The sequence below is a fragment of the Protopterus annectens genome, chromosome 7.part0 (genome assembly GCF_019279795.1).
Source record: "Protopterus annectens isolate FY-2018-M chromosome 7.part0, PAN1.0, whole genome shotgun sequence".
NCBI classification, from domain to species: domain Eukaryota; kingdom Metazoa; phylum Chordata; order Ceratodontiformes; family Protopteridae; genus Protopterus; species Protopterus annectens.
In genome coordinates, this window is record NC_056739.1 from 1,558,480,807 (window position 1) to 1,558,492,078 (window position 11,272).

At 38.3% G+C, this 11,272-nt stretch overlaps 1 protein-coding gene across 5 annotated transcripts in view; it reads left to right on the plus strand.

The window, feature by feature from the left end:
* Positions 1-679: 679 nt before the first annotated feature.
* Positions 680-11,272, plus strand: part of HDAC11 (histone deacetylase 11) — a 770,405-nt gene continuing 759,812 nt past the window's right edge. For 2 of the 5 annotated variants that reach the window (XM_044078103.1, XM_044078104.1), the window contains exon 1: positions 680-931. The gene's annotated coding sequence lies outside the window, so the exon portion shown is untranslated. The remainder of the gene's footprint in view (positions 932-11,272) is intronic. The other 3 variants (XM_044078105.1, XM_044078108.1, XM_044078106.1) reach the window with 3 other exon arrangements.

Consider the following 11,272-nt stretch of genomic DNA (forward strand, 5'->3'; position numbering starts at 1 on the left):
TAGCGAGGAGTCTTATTGGGGACTGACTATGGTTTGTGTGTGCTTTTAAAGGAAATTGCACTTTACTTTTAGGGTTGCCACCTTTTCAAATGCCAAAAGTGGGACATTTTTTATACAAACGTCAGATTTTGCAAGGCAAAACATACCCATGGCCGGTACAAAGGACAGAACTTCACTTTTTTGCCTAAATAAATGTTTACTCTGGTAGCATTTTAGTTGCTTATTGTGTTTCTTATAACATTTAGACATTTCAGAAACAGAATAACAGTTTTATGCAACTATTACATTAAATATAGGAAATATGTTTGTCCTAATATTTCAGGACATTTGCCATTTTTTCAATTTTTATGCAGGACATAACTGCCCAAAGAGGGACTGTCCCTCGCAAAGTGGGACAGGTGGTAACCCTATTTACTTTGTGTGTGTGTGTGTGTACTTATCATCCTCCCAGTATGTACGTCCCTCACTGTTGCTAGTGTTGAGGATCGAGGCTCCTTGGTTACTGGGCCAGTGCTGGGGCGTCACAAGTATCCAACAACTTCTACCCCAATAATACAGCCACTAAAATACTAGAGTTAAGCACCTGAAATTCCCAAGCAGCCAACACGCTCTTACGTAATGGGTGGTGGGACGAACTTTTTGAGACCAGAATCATGTGACGTAAGACGTTGAGCAGCCTTTCTCCAATGATACTTAAACACTTTCTCTTAATTGTGTTCCGGGTTTTATGTAGGCTGAGAATTACTGCGATATAGGGAGAATTAGAAAGTCGGAGCTAGCAGTGGCGAAGTAACAAGTCAGATGACTAACAGTAGGCGGTGTTTGTAACCTTCTGGGCTTGCTAGTCAGGTGGCTGGTATATCAACAGGAGTTGTCAGCACGACTGGCATTAGCATGGGTTTCGCAGGTATCACATTTCCAAACGCTAACAGTGAGTTTATGATTTATATACTTTGATTTGTCAATCATCTGGCTCGGCAGCTTTAAAAAACATTCTTTTTCGGTAATCTGCCTTTATTAATCGTTTTCCACTTGTGCACTGTGATTCCGTGTCACACAGATGCGGTGATGCTTCGCTGTCTTAGGCTGTATGTTGTAGGCTGGGCTGGGAACTGTAGCTAAACCGAACTGACTTCTAACTGGCAGAAGTAGGGGTGGTTAGTTATTTAAAGTCCTTTGACCCCCCCCCCGAATCATAGCAGTTTCACGAATGGCGCAAGTGATTGCAAATCCACATCATTCTGACAACGTTGGGGGTAACCGAGATGATGCATTTATGTAAGTTAACCTTTAAGCAGGATGTGCAAGCGCACCATGCCAGACAAAATATGCTCAGCCTACTTAGAGAAATTTTGCTGGGTTGTCATTTCTGTGATAATCCCCTTCGTCTGCTCTTGATGTTAGTTATGCAGACAAAAGGACTGTCAGTCAAGGAAGGGAAATTGCAATGGGTATTACTAGTTTACAGCCCGTTCTTGCATTTCTTCTTGATTTCATCGCAGTATGCTTTTTAGTTCCATTAACATTTTGTTATTATTTTTGTTAATATTATTTATCAAGCATGCATGTAAAGTACAGATTTCAACCCTTTGTAACTCCTTAAATCATGAAATAATACTGGAAAGTTCAAGTTACAAGTTTGCCATATCCTGTACAATAACAGATCCATTGACTGAATAAGCTGTCAATGTTGGGGCTGGGAATTGTATTTTATTTATTTTTATTTTGAATTTGTTAATTGGGTTATAACACAGATCCCTTTTGGACCCATTTCAGCCTCAGCTCAGGGAAAACATTATGGATATATGACAATGATAAAATGCAGTATGTGTGTGTGTATGTATATATATATATATATGTATATATATATATATATATATATATATATATATATATATATGTGTGTGTGTGTGTGTGTGTATATATGTATATATATATATTGTAGTTTGCATAGGGGCTATCATAGATGGGTTGAGAGTATAAAGGCATTAGATAAATGACATTAAACAGGGACTGAAAAACACAGTATATACCTGCATTAAATCTAGACTGGCATCAGGGCTGCCATGTCGAAAGACTCACAATCAAAAACAGAGTCAGAGAAAGGTATTTAGGCAAAAAAAAGGGAATGAAGAAGTTAAGTTATATGACCAAAGATATAGCAGTTGCATTTTCCCAAAGTTTTGAAATGTGCTTGTATTTGTAAACAGAAAATAATTATTAGTTTTGTGTGAAAATAAGTCTTAGGTGCATATGTGATGTTATGCATATTATGAACTGCTTGGAGAGGAGCAATATAAAAGTAATAATTTGGTTTTGTAATACTGAAAAAGAGATTATTTGATTAAAATGCTGTATTAGTTTAGTGTAACAGATTGTGAGGCATAATATTTCAAGTATCTCAGCAATGTTTGTAGCTGGCTTCAGTTGTTTGCAGTTCCATATAATATTACATGTATATTATTTTTTCAAACACCTTTATTGAATTATTACTTGTGACATAGACAAATTTGCATTCATATAAAAGTAATCAAAGTATAATTAACATAAACATTATACTTCACATATATTGCTATATATCATGTAAGCGAAGGAACATTACAAAAATTGTTCAATTCCTGCCTTTTTTAAAACAAGAAACATCTTTATAAAACCGTCACTTACTGCATAGGCAATCATACATTTATACAAATGAAAACAAACCACACAGACACAATCCTAGTTGCAAGCATTTTAATCACAAACCATACTAACACACTACCAGTTGCAAACATTATACATCATGTATACTGTAACCAATCTTTTTCAGTCATGCATTATATAGCTCATTTAAGTCCTGCTTCCTTTTAAACCTCATTCCTCCCTTGTATGTATTGTTCCCACAATTCCCATTTTTTTCGTATGTAGTTTGTTCCTACCTTTTTCTAAAGATCTCAGTTCCAGTTCTCTCTTACTATATTCACTACTTCTAGTATAGTTGGTTAAGATTTTGATTTCCATTTTCTAGTAATTGCTTTTTTGACCGCCACCATTATTAGACATGGCGAGGCCTTACCATGTCTAGGCAATTCCAATTCTGTATCATAGCTCAGAAAAATCACCTCTCTTGCCAGACCAGTCTGCCTACCTAGCATCCCTGACAGTACATCCCGCAGGGAATCCTTAAAATCTGCAAATTGACTGCACTCCCAGAAAGTATGTTCCAATATTACATGTATATTATTGACGTTTTCCTGAATATATTTTTTTTTTTGCTGTTTTAGTTATTTTGAGTACTGTGTCATTTTTGTGGTAAAGGTTACCTAAGTACAGGCTGCATGTATATGATTGTAACATTTCTTATTGGGATAAGAAGAAGCTGTATAAAAAACTTTATTTATTTCATTGTTTTCCTGTATGGTCTTTTATAATAAGGTCACAAATGTGTAATTCTTCTGTTGTGTATGATTATGTTTCACAGATGGCTGCAAGTGTATGATTAACATTTTATTTCATCACCAAGTAGTATGTCAGCTAGCAAATGGTAGGTGGTGTTTGTAACAGTGATGTGTGCATGCAGGTTCAGTGGTCGTTTATTTGGAGCATCTGTCATGCCATGTTGGGATAGTAGGAATTCTGTAGCTGTTTCGTTTTGAAAATCTGACAGTTTTTCTTTTTTTTTTTGTTAAAGATTTACATATATGTGTCTTTTAATGAGTATTGTCAGTCATCTGGCAATGATAGCTGTAAAAGGGTATTCTTTATCCAAAGTATGTCTACATTGTTTGGTTTCCACCAGAGGGCTGAGGTCCTGTTTCATGCTTACTTTTTTGTCTTATCCTGTGTGCTGGGACCACTAGCTTAATTGAACAGACTTATGACTGGCAGGATGATCAATCTGTTACTTTTATCACTGCAGTTTCCTGGGTGGAGCAAATGACAGTAAGTGGGTCACCATCTTCAGAGAGTCATAAAGGTGATGCATTCATTATTAGTTTTCCTATAAACAGGATGTACAATGTATAGTGCTCTGCAGAATCTGCTCAGCCCATTTATTGGAATTGTGCTAAGTTCTCAATCTCTTGCCTGTATCCTGTGGTTATTTGTGCACGTATGTAGGTAATTTCATCTTTCCTTCAAGGGAAGGAGAGCTGCAGAGCATGCCTGTCCTTTTATTCTTTTAGTTTCTTTATTTGGTTTGGTTTACTGCAGTAGTTGCTGTACATTTTGTTATTAAGCATGCCTATAATGCTCAGCTGTAAACCTATGCACTTCAGAACTGGGGGCAGTTTTAAACAATGTTATTTCACACTTCAACTTTGGTAGAATGAAGTCATTTAAATGTTTATTTTTTTTTGAAAGATAAAGTGTACAATAGCAATATCTGACATTATTTACTATATGCAGTATTCACTATTGCATCACAAAATCTCAAATTTTGATGAGCAAAATTTTAAATAAAGTTAGGAATACCTTAGATATGTGCTGTAAGCCAATATATGCATGGACATGCAGACATAGACATATACACACAGGCGCGCGCACACACATGCAGAGTACATATATATATGTGTGTGTGTGTGTGTGTGTGTGTGTGTGTGCGCACGCGGATGTGGATGCGCGAACATGAGAGCACATGTACATGTGTGTCCACATTAAATGCAGTAAACCAGTAACATATTTAAGTTCTTGAATCACTACTTTTGTCTGGCAAATGGCTTGATAGTAGCCAACATGTGGTTCAGAAAGAGAGACAGTCACAACATCACGTACAAGAGTGGTCAACCTGCAACTCAGGTAGACTTCCTCCTAGTAAGGAAAGGGCACTGGTGTATAATCAGTGATTGCAAAGTCATCCCCAGTGAAACGGTCGGCCCACAGCATAAACCACTGGTTGCCACAGTCAGCTGCAAGCAGTGATCAAAGGAGGCTCTAAGGTCAACAGAGACCAGGCTGAAGACCTAGAAGTTGACTGGAGAGAAAGCACAACAGTTCGAGGAATTACTTAGGGCTCTAGCACCCCAGGAAAAGGAGGATGTGGCTGAGCCAGGTATGGCAGTAAGGTACATAAGGAAAGCTGGTGATGGAATGCAGAAGTCTAGGAAGTCATCAAAAGAAAGGAGTGCAGGAAAAAGTGGGAGGTAGAGAAGACCGACCAGGTTAGGAAGGAATACAGGTTGGCTAACAAAGAGGCTAAGAAAGGAGTTGCAATAGCAAAGAGTAGTGCATCAGAGGTACTCTACCAACTTCTGGAAAGTGACTCAGTAGGTTGCACAAAAAAACTGTATCAGGTTGCAAGGCAAAGACAGAAAGATAAAGAAGATGGTTAGAACCCTTCATAAGGGATGCCAGCAACAACCTGCTCACCAGTCCACAGGACATCAAAGGCAGATGGAAGGGGTATTTGTAGCAGCTTCTGAATGAAGAAAATCCTACAGAAGCTGTACTGCCGTAGAAACAGTCTACAATGAGAAAAGAAGAGGATCCCACCCTAGATGAAGTAAGAACAGCACATAGGAAAATTAAGTCTGGGAGAGTAGCAGGCTCAGATGAAGTCACAGCAGGTATGGTAAAGATGCTGGGTGAGGCAGGGGAGAAATGGCTCCTGAGGGTACTCGTAGCAGTGTGGAAAGAAAGATGTATCCCATATGACTGGAGAATAAGCATACTCATGCCAGTGTACAAGAACAAAGGGGACAAGCACAACTGAGGACAGTATAGAGGCATCATACTTCTATCGCATTTCTTGAAATTTCTGGAGAGGGCGATTGATAAATGGATATGCAGAGTAGTAGAAAATAAGATGGGAAATGAGCAGTTCAGATTCAGATCTAGATGCAGCACAACTGACCCGATGTTTGCAGTGAGACAGATAATTAAGAAGCTACAGATGAGAAAAGAGTCCTGCTGGGCATTCCTAGATTTGGAGAAAGCATATGACAAGGTCCCAAGCAAGCAGATTTGGGCAGTACTGCAGTCGTTCAAAGTCCCAGAAACATTAGTAGAATTAGTGCAGGCTATGTACAAGGAAAAAATGACTAAAGTATGAACAGTATTTAGCCTCACAGAGGGGTTCCCAGTGGGAGAGGATGTGCAGCATTGTTCAGCTCTGAGCTCACTGCTGTTCACACCTGTAATGGACTACATTAGCAAACAGGTTGGAGGTGACAGATCAACAAAGTTGCTGTATACAGATGATGTGGCATTACAGACAGAATCTGAGCAAGAACTTAAGCAAAGGGTAGGGTGATGGATTGCAAAACTAAAGGCACATGGGATGAAACTAAGCACAGATAAGATGGCAGTGGCAAAAAATTGGGGAAATCAGAAGAAGCTGAGAACTGAGATAAAAGGGAAGGTAGTGGAACAGGTAGGTAGGTGCAAGTATCTGGTAGGGGTGGTTGAGGAGAAGGGAAGTCTGAATGAAGAGGTCAAAGCTAGAATCGGAGGGGCTGCAGCGAACTGGCATAGAGTCTCCAGTATAGTCTATGACAGTAGAATGCCAAAGAAGCTGAAAAGTAAGGTGTACAAGACAGTGGTGTGACACCAGTACTACTGTATGGTATGGAAACCTGAGCAGTAAAGGCAGAACAGATGAAGACATTAGTGGTGATGGGCGTGAAGTGCCTGAGAAGGGTGGTAGGGTGTACTCTGTGGTACAGATGAAGAAATGAGGACATAAGAGCAGAAGCCAAAGTAGCTCCATTTGCAGAAAAGATTAAAGAGAACCGGTTACTGTGGTTTGGACACGTGCAGAAAAGCAGAGGGCAGTCTGGTGAAGATGATGATTTGGGACAGACAGGAATAAGGCAAGAGGAAATGAGGACGTCCACCCAAGAGGTGGATGGATTGTATGAAAGAAGATCTGCGACAATCCAGCATGATGTCGAAGAAGGAAGGCATTCAGTTGAGAGTGATTGTGACAGTTAACACGATACATCGTCCCTGTGTAGAAAATGGGGAAAAAGGGGGCTGATGATGAATCATTACTGTTAATATAAAGTTCAAGTTACAAGGTTTAGATATCCGTGATAGATCAGCACATTCTTGTTCTTTTTGTAAAACAGTTTCTTATAAATTATGCTAGGAAAGTTTTATCAGGTGCACATATATGTTGCATATTATGAACTGCTTTCATAAAAAAATATATTTATATACTTGTTGTTGACCAGAATAATTCCACTACGCATGTACTTGTTTTCATGAGAGAGAGAGAGAGAGAGAGATTGTGTGATATAAAGACAAATGAGACCACAATAAATAATTTCAAAACTTTTCCCACCTCTAATGTGACCTATAAACTGTACAATTCAATTGAGAATATGGGAGATTGTTGTCACACAGTACACAATGAGTACTTGCCAGAAATTGCTGTAGCTCCTTCAGGGTTTCTATAGGTCTCTTGGCAGCCTCCCTGACCAGTTTTCATCTTGTCTTTCCATCAATTTTGGAGGGATGTCAAGTTTTTTGCAATGTCACTATTATCCTATATTTTCTCCACTGTTTGATGACTGTCTTCACTGTGTTCCATGGTATATCCAATGCTGTGGATATTTTTTTGTACCCTTCTCCTGGCTGATACCTTTCAGCAATGAGATCCCTTTGATGCTTTGTAAGCTCTCTGCGAACCATGGCTTTTGCTGTAGCAGGCAACTGAGTAAATGTCAGGAAAATCCTACTAGGACAGCTGAACTTTAACCCCATAATCAGAGAAATTGGCCCTAGGCGTGAATGCGTGTGTGTGCCTTCTGTGGAAGGCTGGGCGCGGGGCTGGCAACTCGACACTGTAAAACTCCACTGCCAGTCATGAGCAGACAGGTGATCCGCTGTGGCGACCCCTAACCGGGAAAAGCCGAAAGAAGAAGAAAAGGTCTCTTTAATTGATGCAGGTGTGTACCCAAGAAGACTGAATGCTTTAATTAAATAAAAAAGTGCTTCAACAAAGCATTAGTTTAAGGGTGTGCACACTTATGCAACCAGCTTATTGTACATTTTTTAGTTTTTATATTTTTTTCCCCTAACAGATTGGTTTGTTTTTCAATTAGGTTGTACAGCTTATAGGGCACATTAAAAGTGGGAAAAGTTTTGAAATGATTTATTGTGGTCTCATTTTTTTATATAAAAAAAACCTGGCATTTTAACAGAGATGTATACACTTTTTATATCCACTGTATACTTATACACTCATGTGGGAGTCATGCATTTGATTAGAAATCCATTTTGCAAAACAGATTTCTTAAGTGTATATTTAATCATTGAAATTCTATATTAAATTTCACTGCAGTTGACTTTTATTGAGTTTTTATATATATAATATATGTGTGTGTGTGTGTGTGTGTGTGTATATATATATATATATATATATATATATATATATATATATATATACACACAATACATATGAAATCTGAAATGAAAAATGTTATGTTTTCTTTTGTCTTCACACTGAATTCTGTTGCATAATAACATACACAATTAATTTTATATAAAAGAAAGATGGAAAGGAAAGAAAGATGAGGTTGAGGGGTTGGTATAATGGTTAAGGTGTTTACTCACAAACACAAGGTACATGATTTGATTCTTACCTTTTGAAAGTGAAGTTGGCTAGGCTTAAAATGGCCCACAAGGACAGCTAGCGTAGTACTTACTACGAACCTATGACTAAGTTGGGTAGTACACTGTATAATGCAATAAAGTAATGTAAGCAGGTTTTGGCAATCACTTCCAAATTATGAGATTTATTTATTTATTTTGAGACCGCCATTCAGTAGAATTCCTTTGAAGGCTTATATGAAGAATAAACAAATGTCTGAAAGGTTATGTGATAATAAGGAATAAATGAAAGTTGAAAAATGTAACATTTTCAGAATGTGAGAAAAATCATAATTAATCTGTCAACATATTGTACAAGATTTACAGGTAATAAGTGCAGATGCAGTACAGTAGGATATGGTAAATATATTAAATGTATTTTATGAAGAAATTATGTTTATATATGGGAATGAAAGTATGTATACTGAGTTGTAAGATGAAACTGCTGTAGTGCAACATCATATATCCAAATTGTGTTGCAATATATTGATGTGTGACTTACGTTCTGTAAAATTTAAGATGTTGGGAAGGAGTTAAATCTGTTTAGGAAATGTTTTGTATATTTGTTTTTAAATAAAAATCTTGCTTATTTACAATGAAATACTGTGAGATAAGTTGAGGAAATTTAGAAGAACATAAACAAAGAATGCTTAAAGAAGGAGTTAAAAAGAGAGAAAAAGCATCATGAAAATATGTCTTTTGAAGCTAAATACAAAAAAAGAAGGAAAAGGAGGGATGAAATATAAAAGTTATGAAGGAAAGAATAAGTTCAGTGAAATATATATAGCAAAAGAAGAAGCTTTAGGTTATGCCGTTATGTAATTGAAATTCTGGGGGGTGGCAAAAGGTATCAGATTTTAGTACAGTGAAATAAATTAATGAAGACATGTCTTGCTATGGACATTTTGAAAATTGGAGTTATTATACAAGAAATGATAGATACTTGTTAATGTGGGCTGTATGGAGTGAAAGATGCGGCGATGTGCTGTGTAATAAAATATAGGGACTAAATGAAGTAATAGAATGCATTGTCACTGTAGTAAATTTAGAGAAATAAAAAACATGACGTGCTTAATGAAAAGTAAAACAAATGTTTGTGAAAAAGATGCAGTAACAGAGAAAGAGAATGATTTAAGTTTTTGTAAGTAATGTGCATTACTGTTTGCTATTTATTCCTTTTTATTAATAATAAGTTGAGAAAATTGAAGTAGAGCAACTGTTACACTTTTTTTGCCAGATATTTTATATTCACTTGAGCTACTCCAATCAGGTAGGTAGGACTATGGTTAAAGGTTGCATTTGAAAGATGTCACCTCAACAATGCTAGAAGTCTAAACCTCAAAATAGATTCACTCGAACACTCCTTAAAATAGAAAACATTGACATCTGTGTGGTAACAGAGACCTGGTTCAAGGCTTCAGAGAGCACCCCTGCATTACCAGGCTATAATTCATACCACACCATTCGGTTACCTAACCTGGACTAAAACACTAAAAGCAGAGGCGTGTCCATATTCATTAAGGATATACACACCTCCAGGCTAGTTGCACAGCATAATGCATCCGAGATTATCCCAGTGCAACTAACTCTGGGCAAGACCGCAATCCAAATTGTAACTTGCTACAGATCCCACACCATGCCCCAGGATTCCCACTCCTCATTTCTTGATACACTGGAAAATATTAGGGTACAACCCACCACCCTAATAATGGGTGATTTCAACTAAAAGTCTTTCGGCTTTTCCCGGTTAGGGGTCGCCACAGTGGAACTCCCGTCTGCTAATGATTGGCAGTGGATTTTTATGGTGCCAAGTTGCCAGCCAGACACCCATCCTTCAAAGAATACCTACCTGCATGTCTTTAACGTCACTTGACCACAGGGAGGACATGCAGACTACACACAAAAGGTGCTCCAGTGGATTTTTATGGTGCCGAGTTGCCAGCCAGACACCCATCCTTCAAAGAAGGCACGCCCATTCACGCACGTACCTACCTGCATGTCTTTAACGTCACTTGACCATGGGGAGGACATGCAGACTACACACAAAAGGTGCTCCAGCCAACGCTAACCGCTGCACCACCGCGGCCTACAATGGGTGATTTCAACTACCCCACCATTAACTGGGAAAACTACTCATGTACCAACTTTTTTGCTCAATGTTTTCTGGAATTCATAAATTCCAACGCCTTGGATCAACTTATCCACATCCCCACCAGGGGCAGCAGTATCCTAGACCTGGTCATTACCAACATGGGCGACCGGTGTTCCACAGCAGAGGTCAATTCCTCGTTGGTCAGATCTGACCACAAGCTAATCACCCTAGACATCCACATCTTGCCCCATCCCCCATTAGGGAAACCACCATAAAAAATTTCTCCAAAGCCAACTTCATGCTGCTTAAGACAGAAGTGCCAAACTTCACGACACCCATGCAGATGGACAGTAGAGATACGACTGCTGAATCCTACACAAATGCACTTTATAAGCACTTACACGAGTGCATGGATCATGCTATCCCTAACAGAACAAAGATGCTATTCCCCCAAAAAAGGAAGCCAATCTGGTGGTCCCCTGCCATAAACAAACTCTACAACAGAAGAAAGAAACTGTTGCAAAAAAAGAGTAAAATCCCATGATTGGAGGACCTCCCTGGTCAGCCTCAGTAAGAAGCTGAGATCCCTCATAAAATCCTCCAAAACTA